This window comes from Triturus cristatus, chromosome 4_2 (assembly GCF_964204655.1).
Source record: "Triturus cristatus chromosome 4_2, aTriCri1.1, whole genome shotgun sequence".
Classification (NCBI taxonomy): Eukaryota; Metazoa; Chordata; class Amphibia; order Caudata; family Salamandridae; genus Triturus; species Triturus cristatus.
The window spans coordinates 70,893,920-70,915,701 of NC_140586.1; the positions used below are offsets into that span (position 1 = coordinate 70,893,920).

A 21,782-nucleotide genomic window follows, 5' to 3' on the forward strand; every position below is an offset into this window, starting at 1 on the left:
CTACAAAGTATCAAGCTTTCTCTCATACATCTGGCCTTTACCTAGGTATCTCAATGTACTGGGTTCAAGTAGTGATAACTTCACAAATTGGAGCCCAAGCTGTTGGGAATGCTCAATGTTTATTAACAAAAATATGGTCAACCCAATTCCCACCAGTGACTATGAACAAGGTATCCCGATTTTGCAGTGTCTGATTCAGTACCTACAGCTTAGGAGACCGACCAATCAATGGCCCACCTAGGCTCACTTTCAGTCATCAGTTCAGGGGGCTATTTTTGCTGTTGTCCGAGTTGCACTGAATAGTGGGTCACCTGCGTCCTGCATTTTTTTAAACAAATCAAACCACGATTTTTGGTTTGTAAGGCAAGGACAGGATTGGATGTAGCACAGTAGACCCATCACAACATTGGTGGTTGCTAGTAAACTAAGTTAGGGTGCAATCATGATGCCAGACCACGATATTCTTTGAACCATAAGAATTAGAAAGATAATTCAAATGACATAAAAAATAAAGTAGCCAGCCACAGCCAACTCTAAAGTAACATGGCCCATCTAGAAGGATACAAACCTCTGTCCATTTCTAGCTGGAAAGGGATAGGGCTCCCACTAAGTCTGCGAGAATGAGCGCTCACAAAACTCCCTGTCTTGGAACACTGTCTGAAAGTCCTTCATCCGAGGATCTTAAATATGTCCTTCGATTTCGTTCTGGCAGCTTGTTGGTTTACTTATTCAGGAAAACCTCCACTCAGGCTTCAGCGAGCCAGGGTGTGCTTCTTCTCCACACTGCAAATTACAGCTGTCTCTATTTCCAAGGCAGGATGGAGCAGCAGGGCTTTCTCCGGATAATGGACCTGATCTTCGCATTGAAGAAAAAAACAGCAGTCCCTATCACTGCAAATGTGTCTTTCGGCTGATGCGCAGAGTTCTGTCTAACAGACAAGCAAAGTAAAGCTACTTACTTCAGGGGGCACTATTCATTCTACTGTGGAGGCACTGGCAGAATACTACGGCCAAACCTTCAAAATTCATACTCTTCTCCCAATACAGCCTATGAGCATGACCGGGAGGAGTTGGTCACCATATGGTCAGTTTGTGGAATCAGGTAGATACTCTAACCCAGGCCATCTCCATTGGTGGATGACTCCCTGCTCTTCAGAAGGGTAGGAGCTCAGGTATTGTTGCAGTACAAAAGCTAGAGGTGAATCATGTATGAACTGTACATGAATTCTATCAATCATGCGGCACCTATGAAACAACCCGCACTCCAACACAGTACAGACAATGACGAGAAAGTTTGGATCCCAGACTGAATAAAGTTTTAGTTTAGGTGGCATGAGGACTGTCTTTTTAACCAACTCGCCTCACTTGAGCACCCTCACTTTTATTCCTGATCACTACTGAAATACCCAGTGGTTCCCTCCGGGTGGAGGAAGCATAAAAGAAACCCAATGATGATGCTGTCACGTATATGACCAGGGCGGAGAATCAAGATGTACCGCTTATCGACCTGTCCACGTGAATGAGGGTTTTCTAAGACGGATACTACCCCTGAGCCCTGGTAGCAGGTACAAGTGATCCATTCGCCCTTGATTGTGTATGACTATTAGGAAGCCGAATGGATCATTGCGTCTTCTACCTCCCACATCCTTGATCTTCTAAAGATATATGCTACCCACCTTATAGTTAAATACAGGGATTTACTAGCTTTGTGTACATTTATGGGGCTTATTAACCATGCATAAGTCAATACTGATTTACCAAGGTTAGATATGTTTTCCAAGATGGCAGTATCAACAGGAGTTTAGTAACGCTGGAGAAATCTGCATAAATGACCAATATTAAAGTCTCAAGAGGAATTTACTGACACTGGTGACATCTGTGGATATTGCAAACCTTGGTGAAGTCTACAATGATTTATCAACTTTAGGTACAAAGTGACAACTTAAGAGCTGTGAAGAGAGCTCTTTTACCTTGAAAAATATATGCAAATATTGCCAACCTTGCAAGTATTGACTGACAGATACACCAAGGTTAAAGATTACTGCAGAGGTTACATACCATATAGTATCTGCAAGGATTTACCCTACCAGACACATCTACCGAGATGATCAATGTTGGAGATCTATTTTATGATTTATTAACAAATTACTACCAAGAGTAATTATAACTCTTTATTATATTTGCTCAGTGAAAGAGATGTTAAGATACATTACAACCTCAACAGTAGATAGATTCACAGGCTATTGTGTCATTTTCCCAAAATTATCAGTCACTGACATATCTGCTGGAATTTGCTACCTTCCTACACCCTCAGATAACCATGAGGATTAATCAACAAGAGATTAACAGTGTGAACCTCTATGAAAATTACATGGTTCACAATTTCCATCTACTGTGCCGTTAGTGCTTTCTCAACAGAAATCCTCCACAAAACCTTGAAATGTTCTCCAATGGACACAGCGACAGGAGTCTGAGTTAGGTTTAAAACTAGCACACCAGATGGGCTCAGGGGCACAGAAACACCTAGCAGGAAGATCTTGTGAAAAGATTTCTGGAGAATGTTTTATCAGAAGGGGCATGCCTTAATCAGTGAGATTGAGGAGGGTGAAAATTTCCCAACTAAAAAAGCGGTGTCCCACAAAGTGAATGTGTGAGGTGACCAAGGTTTGGGTTGGGCTGTTTTAATGATGAGATGAGTGGGGTTAGTACAGATTTGCATTTGGTGGGACTATGGGGCTTATATAGAGTTTAACAGGCAGGTACTCTGTTGCTTTGCCAAAGGAGTAGCCTGTCCGCCATATTCAATGTCCTCCTGCCTAATTTTGAGCTGGGCATACTGTAAGTTTTACGCCGACAGAGTACAATGTATTCTGTCAGTATAAAACTTACTTCAACGGCCCGATGGAGTAGGTGCCATTATAAGTAAGCCATCCACCCCCATTTAGAGTGTTTGGTCAGATGTTTTTTGAAGATGTTTTACTTTTCATCACCCCCAGGTGTAGTCTCATGGTGAGGGAGAGTAAAAAAAAGTAAAAATGACCTCCACGCCTATGCAGAAAACTGGTGTGGGGTTCATTCGTTTTTTTCATTTTTCAAAAACAAACTCCTGCTGTGGGAGTTTGAATTTGAAACATAAAAAACGTAGAAAAAGTTTGACGACCAGCCATCTTGTTTCACAGAGCTGTCCATTAAAATATTCTGATATTGACAGGAACTGCCATGACTGCAGTTCCTGCCAATGTATGAGATCTCCACCAGGCTGGTAGACCTCTCTAAATTTGGAGGGCAGAGTACAGACAGCAAAGTCCTCCGCCACCCTGCCTACTTTTACTCCGTCTGCTAAATCCTTAATCAGGCTCTCTGTCTAGCGTGGAACAGTGGGTGAAAAACAATGGTTTGGAATGGTAGCCTCAGAGATGGTCAGTGTTTATGTTGTTTACAAGCATTCGTCCCATCAACTTTTGAGTGTTTGATTACCAGTAGTATGTGTGGAAACCTGAGACCGCAAATGTTTGTGAATTCTAAAAAGTATTTTGTATCCATTCAAAGACTACTTCTATTGATGCATATGTTCTACTTTTTGGGTAAACTGGTCACTAAGGTGCATATTTTGGTAAACCAATCAGTAAGTGCATGTTTACAAAGAAGTAGTGGCACGCACCAAGAAATGCTGCTGTGCTTCGTCACCCTAAGAGAGCAGAACTGCACCATATCTTCAAAGAAATGCCACAGGTCTCCTTTTTCCATACGCTGACGCACTTTGGGCTTCCTAGTGCCAACACAGGCACTTTTGCGCCGTTTTGTCTGTGTTATTGTCTGGATGGTTTTTATGCTGGAAAGGGTACCTTCCTCTTAGGAGGCTTCCCCCCCCCCTTTGTTTCTGTGCTGCTGAATGTGGCATACATGCAAAGCGGAAATAGCAAGGAGACAAAAAGATATGTCTCCAAGTTCTGCCATTCTCAGGCAAGCGCTCCATTTTGTTACAAACCCATGTCTACAACTCTTTGTAAGCATGGGTTTGCATCAAAATCCATCGCTGGATGCACAAGCACGCTAATGCACCACCCATGGGACAGCTATCAGATGCAAAGTAACGCAAGGCAGCCCAGCGCACTACGTTGTGTTACTTTTTCTTACAAAGCCAAGCACATCGACATCAGTGTGGCTTTTTAAATACCAAAAATAATTTTGAGTCGGGCAGCGTCAAAAAGTGATGCATTCCAGACGCAAAATCCTTGTAAATCTGGGCATGTGTCAAAATCCATGGGTGAGTGGATGGGAACGCTCATGACCCACCCATGGAACGCCTACCTGACGTAAAGTAACGCAAGGCAACACTAAACGCCGCCTTGCTTTATTTATTTATTTATTTATTTATTTATTTATTAGCAAAGGCACGCAAGTCAACCTTTGCGTGGCATGAAAAGGATTTTGCAACGAGGCTGTGTCAAAAAAGTGATGCAACCTTGATGCAAAATCTTTGTAAGTATGGGCCTAAATATATTTAAGTTCCCGATCCAAAAAATGAACAGGTAAAACATCTTAGAGGAATCAAGGAATCAGGTTGACCAGAAAAACTGATACAGCAGACCTGATTCAGGTCCTCAAGATCCAGCTACCAAGTCAAGAATGTATTTATTTGGAAGATGTCACACCCCAAACTCCCCGAACACCCCCTCTGAAACTACACCCCATATGTGTTCTTTATCCAGTGTTGTAGCAAACCACGTGTCGGGAGCTGCTGTTTGTGTTAGAGCGGTGCAGAGGCATCTTTAAAACTGGGTGGGTTTGGGTGATTGGCAGATAATACAAAGCCTGTCATTAGATGTGGGCGAGCCACTGAAAGCCCTTGCCAGACTCAAGCCTGTGCTTGGCTCTGTCTCAATTTGATGTTCTGTTGGAACCTCAAGCTCATGGCAAGCTGAGCTTTCGTGTTGTTTCTGCCTGCCACCCTTCCTCTATCCTAGATGTGGTGTTGCTGCCAGAGCCAAAGTATTGTACTTGTAAGTACTGCCAACTTTGGGTTCCTGTGATTCTGGGCAAATCACTTAATCTTCTTGTGTCGATACAAAAGAAATGCAGCCTTGAGAAATTTATCTGGTGATCATGTAAAGTGCTCAAATAACTTAGGGTTGAGTTCATGCTATATAAAAACTGCAGAAAAATCCACTCAGTTGTAAAAAGAGTGTTAACATAAAAAAGAAAGGGATAATAGATACCCATTTTAGTGGCTGATTTGTTCAAAGTGAAGCCAGAAAACCTGGATAAATCGCGGCTCAGTGAAACCATAAAATCTGGGTAAAATACGTCTTCCCCACTTAAATGTGTTTGACCGTAGGCAAATATTTTATTTCACGAAAACTCCTTTTCTTCATTATCGGGTATAAAAGTACTTTCAAAATGTGTGTTCAGAATATCAGTTTTACAAAAACCTATTGTGTTTGATTTAATAGACTATAATGTTGTTCTGTATAATCTGGGCCATGGTCAGAGTTTGCACAACTGCCTTGCCTCTCTCTCCCTTCCCTAATAGTTAAAAACTTGTTTAAAAACTATCACTTTTAATAAGTATTTTTCTGTACAGTGCCATATTGTGACGTATTAATGTCAAAGCTTCTGCAATGTTAGAAAAATTATATCTTTTTTTATTTAGAAGAGACTTTCTCATATTGTATGTGACGTTTGTTGGATGATTTACATAGCAAACATTCTCAGGGCTCGGCTCGAACACGGGCTCTAAGAGAGTAGTCAGACGCCTGGCTCGGCCTTCCCTGTTAATATGTTGTCTCGCCCACATCTACCTGTCACCTCTAGGGCTAGGTGGACTGACGTGGTAGGAACTGCGTTGCCAGTTGGAAGCCCAGCCTGGTAGCAGGTCCTTCCGGAGCAGGGTTCGGGCAGAGCGCTCCTGTGCAGTTGGCGCCCGGGAGCCCTGCCCTGACGCTGGATTTCAGTCTCCAAGCCCTTAACAAGGGTAATTTGCAACACCCTCCCCGTCTTCGGTTTCACTGATCCGCCCTGAGCCCCCGCAGCTGACATAACCCCGGATTAACATGTGCGACGGGGATTTACCCATTACAAAGGCTGCGAGCCCTGCCTTGGGAGCCAAGTCAAAGGGCCCAGCTGCCGAGGAGGGGGCGAGCCTAGCCCCGCTGTGTCCCCACTTTGGACGGGGTTCCCACAGGGCTGCCATCTGTCCCAGGCGAACCCTTGGTGTTGCCTTGGGTTGGGAATGCCCGACACCACAGATACCCTTCACGCCTAAGGGAGCCGGATCAGCCCCTCCAGCTGTGTGGAGGTAATCCCTGAGGACGGGGAGCCGGCCCCCTAAGTGGCCATGGTAGCACATATACATGTATACATCCCGCCCTAATGAGGCCGACTGGAGTGGGCGAGGGCTGGAGGGGGCTGTTGGCTGAGGCTCCGAGATTCCCCCTTCATTAATCAGCGCAGCCGTGAGGAGGAGGGGTTGGGATGCGGGGTAACACAGGACCATGCGTGCACCTGCCGCCGCCTCTGACGCAGGACAGGCAGTGACGTCCTGTGAGAGGCTGCCGGGTCGGGTGTGTCCCTACCGCCAGGGCTGACCGACCAGTGCAAGCCAGTGCCACGGTCGATCCGTGATAACCTGTAAACCGAGGTTCAACGTTCAATGAAGCATGGTGGCAGGGTGTGCTCGGCGAGTTATTACCGCGGATAGTGCAGTGTGATTGAATGAAAATGGTGGGGCATCACGGCCGCATGGAGCGCACCTTCCGCCATATTTAATCGAGGCAAGCGACTACCAGAGGCATTGAAATCCTGTGGAGTGGGGGGTGGTACGTCTTGTCCTGGCTGTCATAACTAACTAATGAACACTATTACAGTGCTTTAAATGAGCCGGTACTCACAGGTACTCAGTACCGGCACTTGCTTCTCATTTTTACCGAGCTGAGTACCGGTACTTCTCCACAGCCAAGGAGAGTACCGGCACTCAAGAAATGTAAGCTCATTGCTGCTAGTGCTGCTGAGCTCGAGGCAGTCAGAGTGGAGCAGATCTGTAGGGCACTATGACTATCAAAGCGCCTCTCTAGCCCTTAGCTGAGCCACCGCTGAACCATATGCATTATGCACAGGATGTCCAGGTGGTGGGAATTTCACCGCCTTGCTGTGTCTGGCAGAGTAGGCCCCATCCAGGCCCTGCACTGTCAATCACATTTGCAATGTGGCTGGCGTTGGGAAGTAACTAAGGAATAATCCGAAGTGAGACGTGTGTATTTGTCTGCTTATGTGTTCGCCTGATATTGTGTACGTTTGAGAGAGAAATGAGATCAGAGAGGAAGAGAATCTGGACACTCAGGGGATATTTGAAAAGAAATGCGTAGAATGGTCGTTTCTGTGTGTTTGTGTGCGTACTCTACAAGATATAAGGATTGCACTTAAGGCAAGCAAGTAGGACGAGTATGGCATTAGGAAGCTGCTAATATATTACAAAAAGAAGGAAACATTAACATTTCGTGTTTGCTCTTCATTTCTTGTAATGAGTTAACCCCGTTATTTATATTGATACATTTCTCACTTGTTTTGGTATGTCCTGCAAGTGGTGTAGAACTCATTATTAATGATGCTGTGCCAGCGTCTCGGTGGTCCATGGACAAACTTGTTATTAGCCTGAAAGTGCTAATAGTACTGTAGATGGCTTGGCTGCACTCATAGTTTACAAACCCCTTCCATTAGGGCTTGTTCCAAACAAGTCTTCACACCACACCAAAATGAATACTCAATACAGGTGTCTTTGTATCATCATGTCTCGCTCCACCTCTAACCCCGCCCACTAGCCACACCCCTAGCTCAATTTAATGAGTACCTGCACTTATATTTTCCCATTTAAAGCACTAGGTACTGGTATCCTGTAAGAGCGGAGCAGGGGAGCACACGTGCAATGGGTGGAGCATTGACCACAGCAATTTGTATACTGTTCTGAGAGCAGCTGCGGAGCATCGCCTGCACCCGCCGCCACGTGGGAAATCACCATCTGACTTCCAGAGGTGTTGGCATCCTGTAAAAGAGGTGGGGGGGGCAGAGGAACACTGCGCCTACCACACCCATCTGAGTACTACCACAGATAGAAGGGGCAGCGGATTACTGTAGCAACTGCTGTCAAACGCACAGATGTAGACATAATGGGTATGCTAGGGACTTGGTCCAGTGCAGACTGATGCTGCACCCCAATAAGCCAGGACCCCTTCTAACACCCTGAGACATTTGTAACCCAAACTACCATAGGCAGCACTTAGAATATCAGATTTATGGCACTTATCTGAATATATTTGTAGTTCATTAACAAATGTAATGAAGTATATTATATCCATGATCAATTTCTGCAGAATACACATCGCTAGTCATACACGTAAACTATTCTTTATCATGAGATGATAGTAAGCAGATACAGCCAATGCATGTTTTGCTGTCGTTCTGCTTCCTTAACCCCTTCCATGCTGCGCAGATTCCGCCGCTGTGCTGACGGAATCTTGCGCGGGCGTGGTCATGACGGAACGGTTCCGTCATGAGCACAGCTCAACCGTGGCTCATGACGGAACCGTTCCGTCATGAGCACCGAAGGGGTTAAGGCTCAAACATCAGTAGCCCCACAAGACAGGACCGCTTCAATATTTATTCGAGAGAGAAAACAGCACTAGACTGATAGTCATATCATCCCTATTGTTGTGTTTGAAGGCAAGTCCCAAAGTCAGAAACATCTATATCACCACAAGTGCAAAGTTGCATCTGTGTATGTTAACACACATAATAAAGCATACAGTGAGCCACACTATCCCATGTTAGAGGTCACTGCTTATGAGGCCGATAACTCCCAAGACCCGATTGTTCACATTAAGGACCAGTTATCAGATGCCTTCACAACTCGTGTATCACCCATGGCTCATGCACTCGCTGCTCTCCACCGTCACAGACAAATTATGCTCCCTCTTTAACATTCAAACTAGAAAAGAATGCAAAAGCTGAAACAGAAAATATGTACTTCAGGCCAGATCTCATCATGCACAAGCTTCAAGACACCCACTGAAATGTGTGGTAGACTGACAACACCTGACCATCATCAAAGAACCCAACTTTCAAAACTTGACCATGATGGTTGCCCATTGTGGCCACTCATCTTTGGCACTTACCTTACCTAGTCCCCAGCCTAGTTACACCTTCTTAAAGAGGGTGGTGTAGGGTGGAGAGTTTAGCAGTCTAGCTGCGACCTCAAAGAGCAAGTACATGGAAGAGGAGGAGACAGGGAGGGCGGGACACAGGATAAAGGGAAGAAGCAAAGGGCAGCAGGTCTTCCAGTATCTCTTAAGTCCTGGAAAAAGCTAATACAAATCAAACATTCTAAAAAATGCCTTAGTTCCTGAATATAAATGTGCCCTAAAAATACATTGGGAAGCAATAAAGTGATGAGTGGAATGCTTACATTAATCTTAGCCTCTGGCAATTACTTGACCTCATCCTAGGCTATCTTTTTTTGCCCACCAGGCCACCTCAACCAGTCATGTGTGACTGAGCCTTGGTGCTGCTCCTGTGGAAACAGTCCAGCCTGAACTGCCAGGTCAGGTCCCCTTTGAACAAGAACAGACTGGTTTCCACCTTGTCAGTGATATACAGCTTGAGTCCTGTGGCACAGTGATAAAGACACCCATGTCTAGGCATACACGTCAAATTAGGGGGTTGCACTGAAATCAATTTTAGCCACTGGTTAATTATTCTGGGTCAGTGGCTGAGACTGATTCAAGCATTCATTCCATGACCTTGTTTATTGTGTGCTAAAACCATTCAAAGCACAACACCAGCGACTGATTCAGAATCTTCTATTCTTGCTTGCTTCACAGTAGAGTGAGCAGAATTAATATACTATGTCTTTTTTTATCGCCTATTGTGAATGAGTGGTTGTTGGGAATGGCCCTTTCTAGGGTGCTTTCCCTCAACTTTTTACTTTTCTGATTCACAGTTTTCCTTTGCTCTGGATGCTAACCTTACTTGGGCGCATTTGGTGCTGCTGTGCAGTGTTAAAGTGATATGCGCATCATGTACATACTGCAGAGCAGTGTGTATATAATTGGCTGAGTTGAGTTAGCTATAAGTGCCTTGTTGTGGCGTAAGACCTATACCCAAGAAATGTATTTCAAATGTGCCTCCGTGGGCCTGTCGTACTGGTTGTGCCATCTACAGAGGTAGCTCATCGATTGTGCCACAGGTTTGCCCTGGTGGGGCATGTGTGCACGGGTAACTGTTACTCGACTTGGCATTTACAAAGCCTGCTTTTGCATTGGATTATTATAAGGGGATGTAGGGAAAGGCTGTCAAGCATTATTTTCTACGGTCAGAATAGTAACAGTATGAAGTTTGGTATCAATGAGTTCGTAAAGGCAAATCCTCTGCGGTCGTGGGTACAAAATTACTGTGATGTAAATGTCACTTAGGGAAAGTGGGTATTTCATTGTGTGTGGCTCACAACTGGGTGCTAGGGGGATAGCCACATCTGTGCATTCCTGACAGAGGGCCATAAATTAGGGGTTCACGGGAAACTGCAGACCTATGAATCTGATAGGCTTTTCTGGGATGGGTATGTTGGGGTGGAATTGGCACCTGCATTCCACAGGGCAGAGTCCTGGCGCAAGATTGTGATCAAACCACCCTGGGTAGGATGGCAGACAGGACAACATTTAGAGATGACCTGTGCATCTCAAAGGTGGCCTTTTGAACTGATCGTATTTTCAAAGGCCATGGTGGGTATAACTACTGAGACTTCAGCCTCCAAAAGTAGAGACACTTATGGATTTGGAACCATACTACGCTGGTTTGATACTGGGACATTAACACGAGGAATCATTAGTGCAGGAGGGACTGCAACTGTACTATCCCCGGACTGTGGTGGCTTGAAGCTTGTCATGCCCCAAGAAGGGAACTATCACTTGATGGATTTTGACTGGACGTTGTTGGCCTGCTGCTAGTGCCAACTGTTGTGTCCTGGGTCTTGAAGTTCTCTCCGAGGGTCAGCGAGCTGGCCACCTGTCCAAGAGATCTCAGGGACACAAAGAATCTCACTGTCTCCCCGAGATTGTAAGGAGCGCACTGGGTGCGGTGGAGACAGGTGGAAGTGATTGTGGTTGGGGCAAGGACCATCCTGACATACGCCATCATCTCACTATGCAAGAAGAGTGTGTTTGCAAAGATCAGCAACCATCTGAGGTGCCAGGATGTGAGGAGTTTGACCAGTGCGGGACTCATGCTTTCAACCAAGGGGACATGTGCTCGCTTGTGCCCCAGAACCTGTGGTGTCCGAGGGGTGTTGGGGAAGCCTGAGCCAGGAGCTGAGACTTTCTTTTGCCTCCAGATCGGGAGAACGACAGTGCCTGACATAGCGGCCTCTGTCCGAGATCGTTGATTCCCTTTCCCTGGACCCACGCCACATAGTGCTTTGTTTTGAAAAACATTGTGATGTGACCCGAGAGGTTTCATGTTCCTTGTGGGCACATGCAGCTGACTGCTGGGGGACTGCAGCAGGTCACACCTTCTATTAAGGGGAAACCATTTCTCCAGACGGGGAGCATGCTAGCTTCCTGGGTCACAACCTTTTGTCTACGGGGGATATGAATCCCACCTTTGTGCAGGTGCCTTCATGCACCTGTAGGTCCAATCCAGATGGGCGAAATGAAGTAACTGTTTCTTTCCGTGTTAAGTGGTTCAGACTGTCTAGTCAATGGGGAGCCAACAGGAGCAACATGTATCGTTAGCTGGTAGAGTTGAAAAACTGAGTGGCTGGGTCACGAGGCATAGTCAGAGGCTAGTGACTGTTTGACCTTTCGGCAACAGGAAAGTCCGACAATTGCATATAACTGTAAAGTATATCTACAATGAGTGTTTCGCTGTGATTCCAATAGAGAAGTTTGACAATTGTGTATAACTGTAAAATATATATACAATGTGTATTCAGGTTTGATTTTAGTGTGTGTGTGTGTGTTTGTAATACAAAGACAAGTGCTTTTATACATACCTTGTGGAGTCTTTTTGTGGTGAACACAGTGTGTTATAAGGGGGGGGGGGGGTGTTGTGCCAACGCTTTACAGGATAAGCCAGACTGCTCCATGCCAACCTACCAGAGGATAAGCACAGGTATTCGGACAAGTGTATCGTACCCATCCTATTTGGAACAGTGGATTCTGACTATCTTAGATGTGTTTTAGGCAGCCCAAAACCGGTGGGTCTTACAGTGGTGTTGCTGTGTCTATTCAGGACCACACTGCAGCCCTGTACTCTGTTCAGTAGCACATGCGTGGTGAAGCTGAAGACACTGAAGGAACACCATTAAACAGGTTCAATTTGTTTTTGTGCTGCCAGAATGAAACTGTGTGAGGATTCTTTTCGAACCCCACTGTGCGTGCCCTGGCAAAGCAGGGAAAGTGAGCAAAGATCTCCTTTATAGTGAACAGATGAGCACGACGAGCAAACCAACACACAACAAAATTACTCTTACTTTACTAAAAGGAGAATGATAAAATTTATATAACGTTTAATGCCTCCCAATAAGAAGCCAATGGCTTGAAAGGCACAGGGCTGTTGATAAATTGAAGCTATGTTGATTGCAAACTCTGAAAGGATCCAGGTTATCTTGAAGTTAGTATGTGGAACGAAAAGCACTATAGTCATTGACAGAACATACACAATTGTTTAATTCAGCAAACTGATGCTAAAATACAATTAGATTTTATGTAAGCTTGAAAACGGATCAAAGTCATTAGTTCCACGTAAATATATTGGTAAATGTGTCTGGTTCGACTTCTGTCTGCCTATCACCCTTCCAGAAATGTGATCCATGCCTTAGCATTCCATGGTATTGACCTGTGAAAGGCAGTGCTCGAAGAACTGTTAGTCGTTGCCACCACAACTTACACGCTCTTACAAAAGAAGATATACACCTGGCCCTTCAATCCAACATTGTGTCTCTCTCTCCTCAGAGCCCTTCCAACATCACCTCATCAGAGCTCCAGGATCCCATCCCAACCCCGAGGGCCCACTGTGTGAGTAATCCACTGTATATGTGCATGGTGCGTGAGAATAGGTTTGTTTTTTCTGTCCTACTCACTGTGGCCATGTTTTTGTCGTGCGGTACCAGGCAACCGCTGATTCCCCGTTGTCCCTCAAGTCTGCGTCTTATCTCAGTGCTGCAACCTCCTGCACTCTTTTCAGCCACCTTTTCGCCGTATAATTGCTGCCAAAAGGGCACCAATTAAAAATAAAGATGGAGACCATACAGCTAGTGCGATGTCAAAAGGCAGCAGTGCAGAGAAAGGAAAACCAAAGCAATATGGGTGTCTACAGGTCAAAGAGCTGACAGCAGCAGTGATGTTAGACTTGACAGTTGCTTGACTCCATTCTAGCCGTACTGGTATTTCGGAGGCACAGGCCTGTCTATAAATCTCAAAGTTGAAATTCCCTGAGAGTGAATTCCTCAATCTTCAGGTACTGAGCTGTGAAGAGACAGGGGGTGCAGTTAAGGGAGGACTATAAGAAGACACCACAGTGGAGCACAACACACCAGAAGTCCTCTTAGCTAGTCACTATAATCCTGAAATATAAAAAGTGCTCCGTAACCGGAAAACAATACTTCTTAATCCAGAATTGGCCTCCGGAGCCGGACACTAATTCTAGGACTAGAAATAACGTACCAGAACTAGAAATAAGTAATTTGAACTCATGGCCTAGGCGTAGAACTCGACGAGTAACTTGTTGAGCTGAACTCAGAGTTTCAGAACAAAAAACAATGCTTTAGAACTAAGCACTATACTCATCACTCGATACATACCCCAGAACAGGTGTCTCCAACCAGTCGATAGTGAGCTATCAGTAGCTCCCAGATACCTTCAAAGTAGCTCGCAGCTTTGAGTTAATTTTGAAATAAGCCCAGTGTCACATTTTTCTTTTAATATTAAAGGAAGGATGTGCTTACAATATCATCAGGCTGCATATAGGAGAGCCATATGAGCATATTTACGGGCCAGGCAGGTTCACCGAGGAGAGGCACTTAAGTATTTAAATCTTAAATAAAAGTCCTTGTAGACTCAATATTGGATAATGAGAACAAAATTGTGTTTCTGAATGCTTTTAAATAGGAGAAAAGGAAATGATACCTTAACTATTTAACTTTTTGATTTTCTCCCATGTCCAAGTGTCTTACAAGCATCAGGCGTTTTGCTCCCAGTGGCTAGTAAACACTGTGCCGTACTTATAACTAAAAAAATATTTTTTTCAAATGGGAGAAATTTAAAGTGAAGAAAACGTTCTATGAAACATTAAGTATTAACGTCTTTCTCCATTTTAAGCCAAATACCTCTTAGATTTACTTTCTTTTTTGATGTAATTCACTTAGAATTCCTCCCATTTACACAAATTTATTATGATGTTAGAAATATGGCACCATGTCTACAGGTCACTGGTAGCAAGATGCTTGGTGTTTGTAAATGTCACACTTGAAAATGGGAGAAAATCAAAATGATGAGTTTTGTGGAATCCACATAAAGTAAGTTAACTTTTCAGTTTAATTTTCTCTATACTTTTCCATATTTATTTAGTGGAAAATAGAGCCATTTTTTTAGGTTGGAGAAATTTAATGTGCAGAAAAATGTTTCCCATTTTTGTTATACATGTAACAGTGCCACGTATGGTGAAAGGTATGGCCTGTGCAACAAGTACATACAACAATCTCTCTGTACACATATACCCCAATTCATACGCACACATGTTCATACATCTCCAAAGACCACGCAGTCTGACACATGGCAGACCTGTCATAGTACCCCTAATAAAAGTATTTTGTTCAAAACATAGCTTCAGCCAATTAAGCTGGGTGTGGGGTTGTCTGGTAACAATGCACAAGTTGCTTAGCCTTCAGTAGCTCACAATGATTTTCTCTGATCAGAAGTAGCTCTCACTACAGAAAAGGTTGTAGACCCCTGCCCCAGAAGGCCCTTGTGTAAGAAGTGGCCTATTGACAGGGCCACTGGAACTATGCGGCAGGGTAGCGCCGTATTATGTGGCAGGATTGACTACGGTATGCGGCAAGAAAAGTCAAATTACGTGATGTAATGCAGCACATTTTCTGATAGTATTACTTTATTGTTTTGTCATTCTTAAACTCGTTCACACTTTCTGGGCATTGGTTTGTAAACTTTGCAATGGATCTTCTAAGGTGTAACAACACGTGTTGCTGCGTTTTTAGTAACTTTTGAACCGTTTGAGTTTGAAAAAAAAATTTGCCGTGAAAATGTGCAGATTATGCAGCAGGTGATGTATTATGTCGCCAATGCAGCAAATCTATAATTATTTGAAAAGGCCACATCCACACAATCGCATAATTCCAATGGGCCCTGCCTATTCAGTACAGTGGTACTGTAGAAATCGTTTTTCAGAATTTGCTACAACTGGACACAACACTTCACAGAAACACGTATGCTTATAGAACAAATCACCATGCTTTGTTTCAAAGTGTTCCTGTTCGACATCCAAAGGTGGATTTCTAACCTCTCCCTAAATTGTAATCTGGATCCTAGACTGAAGCACATTGGTGCATCTGAAACAATCAGGCATCACTCCAAAGCCAGCTGGAAAGAGTTAAGGTAGCAAAATATTTTGGGTTGACACATGATAGCGTCCACTCTGTCAAGACTTACATATGTCAGCGGTCATTGCCACGGTGTCTCCATCGCTTTCAACCGTGAAAGTTCTAGAGGTTGTTTCAGAACATGAATCACTCCGCCGCCCAAGATTTAGTCATCGTACGATACAAAAAAGGCTCCCCCCTAGAAGGCTTCCTGAATATTACAACCAGATAGACACCAAGGTATTGGGAGACAAACATATCCCATCTGGCCGAGCTACACCAAGCTCTCACTAATGTGTTGGTACTTTTCACAAATTGTAGGACAAGTATGACATACTGGGACATCAGAAGATAAACAGGACTTGAGTGACCTACTGGGACACTGAAGGTTCCCAGGACCATAGTGACCTACTGGGAGACTGGAGGGTACCTCGGTGGTCAGTGACCTGTGCAGCCATCTGCGTGTTGACACATCCTGTGGCCTTCCTCCACCAGTGCTGCAATTGCATACATATTATGTCTGGATCTAAACACACCTCCTTACTTACCCAACAAGCACAAGCGCTGTTAACCTGCCACGCGCAACACCTGATTTCTGCCTCTAATCCTGCTCTTTGAGAAGGATGAAACCAGCAATTAAACGTTCAGCTTCAAACCCAACTTTTGAATACGTTGAATCTCCAACTTTGTAGATCCTGCAGTAAACTGCTCGTACTTTAGAGGAGATTTTAGAATAGGAACCGAATCGGAGAGTAAAAGAGCTGTAGAGTATGACGTACACTGAGTCAGGTAAACTAAAATAAGATCTGTCATCACACACTTTACGGCGTGGTGGATGAAATACTTCATAAGCATGGTTAAGTTACGGTTGTGTGTCAGAATATCACATGCAAAATTTTTGTTTAACTTAAACATCCTGTTCTAAATATCTGATAGAGACTACTAGCTGCAGATTCCTTAACGTAGAATTAACCCCAGGCGTGAGACTGGACACGGAAAACTTTATTGCCCAGCATCTCTGCGCACTGGGGGGTGGCACCACACGACTCCGCCCCATCTTCTTCCGCAGGCGTGACGTCAGCGAGGTTACATAAGCCCCTACATAAGCCCCACCCCGGCGCGCTGACGTCAGTTTTCTTCTTTTCCACGTGCAACGCGGATCCGGATTGTGTGCTCTGGCCTGTTTCAGGCCTTCTTTTTCCGCTTTAAGCGTTTTTCTTGAACAGTGTGCGAATGCCTTCGGGCTTCAAGAAATGCTCGTCTTGCGCGCGCCAGATGTCGGCGACGGATTCCCACCCCATCTGCATGTGATGTTTGGGGGAGCATCACAACTCCACGGACTGCGAGATGTGTCAGCAAATGAAGCCAAAGTCCCGGCGGGCGCGCCGGATGAAACTCCTTTCGGCACGCATGCCCAGGTCGGCATCGTCGCCGCGCCCGCGGAAGGCTTCAAGACCCGTCGCTTCCGTCTCCGACATCGTCCCTCTCCCAGGCCGCAAGGGCGTCGCTCACCTGTTGGTAAGTGTCGCAGGTTGTCCGCGAGGCCCGGTCCCCGGCCTGTTGGGGATGCGGGTTCTCCGCGGCTTGTGCGGCCCCGCAGGTCATCACCCTATCCGCCGTTCCTCGGTGCGGGGACGACCAGAGCCCAGATGAAGGCCTATGCAGCGGCCTTGCAGACCTCTTTGGCTCTTCCCTCTTCTCCTTCTCTTCCTGGGACGCCTGCGGATCCCTTGCCGCGTGCGGGGACTTCTGCGGCGGCTCCGGCGCAGACAGGTTCGGCTCCAGGTTCTGAAGTGGTGGTGTCGTCGGGGAGCTGCCCTTCGGGGTTTCCTCCTTTGGACCACAGCGCCTCTGCCTCGCCGCAAACCCCCGCGGGGGTCCCTGAGGTGTCACGGGAGGTTGCCGGGGTTTGGGGCGTGTCCTCGAGTCCCCCTCGGTCCTCTGGGCAGGCGGCGGCCTTGTCCGAGGTGATGCCGCTCAGGCGCCGATGGCTGCTGGCCCCGGCGGTGCCGCAGGGGCAGGCTAGGGGTCGGGGCATGTCCCCGGGCCCCCCTCGTCCCTCCATGCCGGCGGCTGCCTCGTCGGAGGTCGAGTCGACGCCTTTTCGGCGCCGTTCTTTAGCCGCCTTGGCTCCGACCCAGCCTTGGTCTCCTGCGCCGCGCGTTGTGGCGGAGGTCGTTCCGGCGTCCCCTTCGGCGCCGGTCGACGTTGACCTGACGCCGGTAGCGGACTCTACGGCGCCGGGCCGACGTCGGGTCGTTGATTGGTCTTAGGACGCACCCTCTTCTCCAGAGGTTCGGCGGTTGTTGCTTTCCTCTTCTCAGGAGACGGGTCACCGTGGCTTTTTCCCCGGCGTCCTCTAAGGACGGCTCTTCGCCGTCGCCGCGCCCGCAGTCTTTGCCGGAGGCACCACAGGTACCCCATTTATCGGTCCACCTTCCTCCTTTCCGGTTTGGCCTTTCCTTCCTCCAGTTGGGCTGGGGGACGGTCGCCTTAGCTTGCAGCCGTCGCCCACAGAGGAACTGCATTCCCTGCCGCAGGGCCCTACGAAGGCGAGTGCTGCCTTCGCTCGGGCTGTTTCCACGGCTGCGGGAATCTTGCGCATGGGCGATCCAGCTGCCCATTTCCCCACGGATCATCTGCTGGAGGTCCTCCATCAGGGTTCTGGTGGTCGGGAGCTGCTTCTGCCCTTCGAGGCTTTGCTCCACACTTCTCGTTTGGGGGCGTCCTGTCACGGGTGACCCGGTGCCCCAGCCACTGCTGCACCGCCACCGTCCTGCCCCGCATGATCCTGTCTCTTTCCCTCCGTCACGGGAGGCCCTCTGTTAGATTCCTGGGGGCGCAATATCTTCGCCTCCTCCAGTGCGGCTTTGCGGGCCCTTAACACTCTTTGTGTATTGACTAGAGCCACTTCTTGCTTATGGGATTTGGCAAAGTCCCTTATGTCCACCGCTTCTCAGGAGGGGGGCCTGTGTTGTTCTGCGGCACTATGTGTTGGATGGCCGGTAGCTGGCGGCATTTATTCTTCGCTCGGCTCTGGACATTTCGGAGGTGCTTGGTCGTACCATGGCTTCGGTGGCCCTTTGTCGCCATGCCTGGCTGCGGGATAGTGTATTCCCTGAGAATGTTAGAGAATGGCTGGTTGACCTTCCCTCTGATGGCGCTCTTTTGTTCCACGCCCCTGCGGATTCTGCAATTCAGAGGTTTCTTGTGGGGCTTCGTCCTCCCCCTCCCCCTCAGTGACATGTATGTCGGTCTGTGTTTTGGGAGGTGTTCTTCCGTTATTTTCCTGGGGCCTTGTAACGAGTAGCCCCGGTTGTGTGTTCTGCGTGGTTGATGTGCCTTCAGGTCCTCTTGTTGGGACTTTGGTGCTGTTGGCTGCTGGTCCGGCCCTTTTTTGACTTGTGGTTTTGGCTGTTAGTAAGCCCGTGTAGGCCCTGAGATTAGGCCTTCTGTGTATTCTTTATTGGCTGATTGGCAAGCCGTCTGCGGTTTTCTCCGCAGGTCTTTCTGTTTGTCCTCTGCTGCAGAAACTTTTTCCTAAGAGGGTTCCCATGTTCTTGGGACGTAACATACCCTATGTGGGGTATTGGTAGCTATTACATAGCTCTATCATGTGCTGGGGAGGTGTGGTCGCCCTTTTGGGCTCTTTGCTCTCCGTGGCGTCACGGTACGTTGCAGGTGCGATCTTCTTGCCGTTTGTTTGAAGCAGCTTGCGTTGCGTCCAGTTCCGTCCTTCTCATGGTTCGCTATGTCGCTAAGCCGGTCTGGCCTGCTGTCTGGGGCATCGTGTTGTAGCGGTTCCGCACTTCTGTCCGGGGTTTCGGCTTGGTCCTCTGTCTACTGTTCTGGGGGGGACTGGCTTTCCTTGGCTTCTGTGTTCTGGTGGACGGCTTGGTCCGTCCTCGTCTCTCTCTCTTTCTTTTCTGCCTGGTGCCACTTCTTTCTTGGGTCTGTGTGTGTGTTTCTGGGCCGGTCCCCTTCCTTGGTGTGTGTCCTGGCCCTTCCTGGCCTTTGCCTTCGGTTGGCGTCTGGCTCGTCCTGGTTGCATCGTTTCGTGGTGTTGCCTGCTGCTAGCTGCGCATGCCTGTGCAGGCCTACTTGTTCTAATACACCGTTGTGGCCTTTGATGTATTCCCTTGTGCCCCTGCCTTTGGTTCTGCTGGGGCTTACGCGACTGTCTCTCTCTCTCTCTTTTCCATCTGCGCTTTGGCGGTGGAGCCGTTCCTGCCCTGTCCACTGCTTGCGGCTGAGGTGTGTTCAGCTTTTTCTGTCACTATGTATGTGTTTCTTACGGTGGGCCTTGCCTCCGGTTCTTCCTCCTTTCCCTAGGGTTTGAGGTGGTCCTTGGGTTCCTTGGGACTCTCAGGCGTTGGCTGCCCCTACTGCCTCTTGGGCGGTTCTCCCTTGGTTGGGCTTGGCCTTTTCCTTCTTGTCCTTGTGACATGTCCCCTACTGGGGCCCTGTCTCTCTCCTGGTGGGGAGGCTCTCTCGCAGGCCCTCCTCCCTTCTGGGTATGGCTAGGGTATCTATTCTATGTTAAGGAATCTGCGGCTAGTAGTCTCTATCAGATGTACAAGTTACTTACCTTTGGTAACGATGTATCTGGTAGAGACGATTCTAGCCGCAGATTCCTTCATGACCCGCCCTTCCTCCCCGTTCTGCGAGGACCCTCTGCTGGGGTTTTTGCAGTCACCTCCCTCTGGGTGGCTTGTCTTCTGTGGATGTCCTCTTTGTTTTCTTCTGGTTGGGCATCCCTCCAGCTGGTTTCTTTCCAGTGTGAGGGTCTATTTTTGCTCTTCCTTCTGTTGTTAGAGTTTCTGATCCCCACCAGTCTTGTTCGTTGGGGGGTTCTTTTACCTGTCCTTTGATCTCCTACTCCTTTCAGGGGTTATGACCCTCCTTGGCAGTGTGGTCTGCGGATCGCTTACCTGCCTTTTGTCCTCCTACTCCTTTCCGGGGGTAGAACCATCCTTGGCGGTGTAGTCTGGGGATGGGTTTCTGTTGCTCCTCTGTTCCGGGCTTGTGGCCCTTCCCTTTGGAGTTGTGGTTGCAGACTCTCTCTCTCTTTCTTTCACTGCGCTTTCACATGATTGGGCCTCCAGGATGGCTCTCGCCTTGGGTTGCGAGGTGGTTCCAAGGAGTGGTGCTTTGCGCTTTTCTTGTGATGGCTTCGCTGCTCTGGCCTTCTGTTGCTTTACTGCCACCTGCTGCTTTTGACTTGGCTGGCACGGTTGTTCCTCAGGGTGGTGCTCTACTCCTTTCCTGCTCTGGCCTGCTGTTGTCGCCTTCTGGTGCCTTGGTGCCACCTGGTGATGTTTCTTATCTTTTGTTTCTCTCTATTTTTGTTTCCCTGTTTTTTTTGCACACTGTTCCCATGCTCTCCTCAGTTTTGTTGTGATGGCTCTGCGTTGTTGTGCGGAAAAGGTCTCCGAAGCAAACTGACGTCAGCGCGCCGGGGTGGGGCTTATGTGACCTCGCTAACATCACGCCCACGGAAGACGTCGGGGCGGAGTCGTGTGGTGCCGCCCCCCGGCGGGCAGAGATTCTGGGCAAGAAAGTTTTCCGGGTCCAGTTTCACGCCTAGGGATAATTCTACGTTAAGGAATCTGCGGCTAGAATCGTCTCTACCAGATACATAGACACCGAAGGTAAGTAACTTGTACATTAATTGCAAAACGATTGGGTGTAGGTTTTCTATTATTGACTTCAATACTTTCCTTATACCACAACTTGTAAATGTAATCCTAGAATGGCAATATCACAACCAATGACAGTCGATGAAGAAGGAATCTGCATATCTTCAATATCATGAAACCTGTCTTCAGCTACTCTGTAGAATTCAATTGGGCAGCTATCAGCATATATCAGCCTAAGAAGGCAGGATCGAGGGTTCGCGCCCCATTTGAGCGGCCAAGAGAGCATAGATCCTAGAGAGGCCACCACCCGCCCATATACAGGCTGATTCAAGAATTTGGTAGACCTGCGGCAATGGAGTACCATCTCCGCCAGATTGGAGGTCTGTACGTCTGATTTACAGTCAGGTGAAATTCTAGTATATCCGAGCCTGAGCCTACCCATACTCCATCACTGACATACTCTTCTGACGGCCTGACATAGTATGGGCTGTTGGAGCTTCACA

General features: G+C 47.4%; 1 protein-coding gene and 1 long non-coding RNA gene across 12 annotated transcripts in view; one reads left to right on the forward strand and one right to left on the reverse strand.

Moving 5' to 3' along the window:
- Positions 1 to 21,782, reverse strand: part of ELAVL3 (ELAV like RNA binding protein 3) — a 135,087-nt gene that overhangs the window by 66,954 nt on the left and 46,351 nt on the right. The window lies entirely within an intron of this gene.
- Positions 1 to 21,782, forward strand: part of LOC146833004 (uncharacterized) — a 243,392-nt gene that overhangs the window by 45,570 nt on the left and 176,040 nt on the right. The window contains exon 3 of the long non-coding RNA XR_014960480.1: positions 12,999 to 13,061. This is a non-coding gene — a long non-coding RNA (uncharacterized LOC146833004). The remainder of the gene's footprint in view (positions 1 to 12,998; positions 13,062 to 21,782) is intronic.